The sequence below is a fragment of the Triticum dicoccoides genome, chromosome 7B (assembly GCF_002162155.2).
Source record: "Triticum dicoccoides isolate Atlit2015 ecotype Zavitan chromosome 7B, WEW_v2.0, whole genome shotgun sequence".
In the NCBI taxonomy this organism is placed as follows: domain Eukaryota; kingdom Viridiplantae; phylum Streptophyta; class Magnoliopsida; order Poales; family Poaceae; genus Triticum; species Triticum dicoccoides.
In genome coordinates this window covers 551,544,284-551,544,786 of record NC_041393.1, presented here as the reverse complement: position 1 = coordinate 551,544,786, position 503 = coordinate 551,544,284, and positions in this window count along the sequence as shown.

Here is a 503-nt window from a genome sequence, read left to right as displayed (position 1 = left end):
TTTTGTCTTTTAATCACTTCCATTTGGCTCTGAAGGCTTGAAAATCCATGTTTTGCTGCATTCAACGCTAATAAGTTAGTGGCTTAATATACATCTTTTCCTAGAAAGAGTGCAACATCTTTTTCATCGTTTCAAATATGATGTTATTTCCTTCGTTTCAAGACTGAATGTGAAGTACTTGTGCTTTTCACTAATTTTAAATATGATGTGTGCAAGCTTTTACCAACACGAATCAACTAGAACTTATTAGAATGCTACATAATGGATCCAACACACAGACGATTTAAGTGGATTATGATTTATAGTAAGCATAGAGGTTGCTTGGCTGACAGAAGAGTTTTATCATCTTAAAAAGTTGTCGAATATTGCTCCAATTGGAAGTTCCTGAGCAAACTTCGGTAGTACTGCTTATGGTATTGACAAATTTGTGGTGCGATTATATTTGATTAATGCTTCTAACTATTCAAAGGCTTTGCATCTGTACGTTTGATTGGTAATAGCAC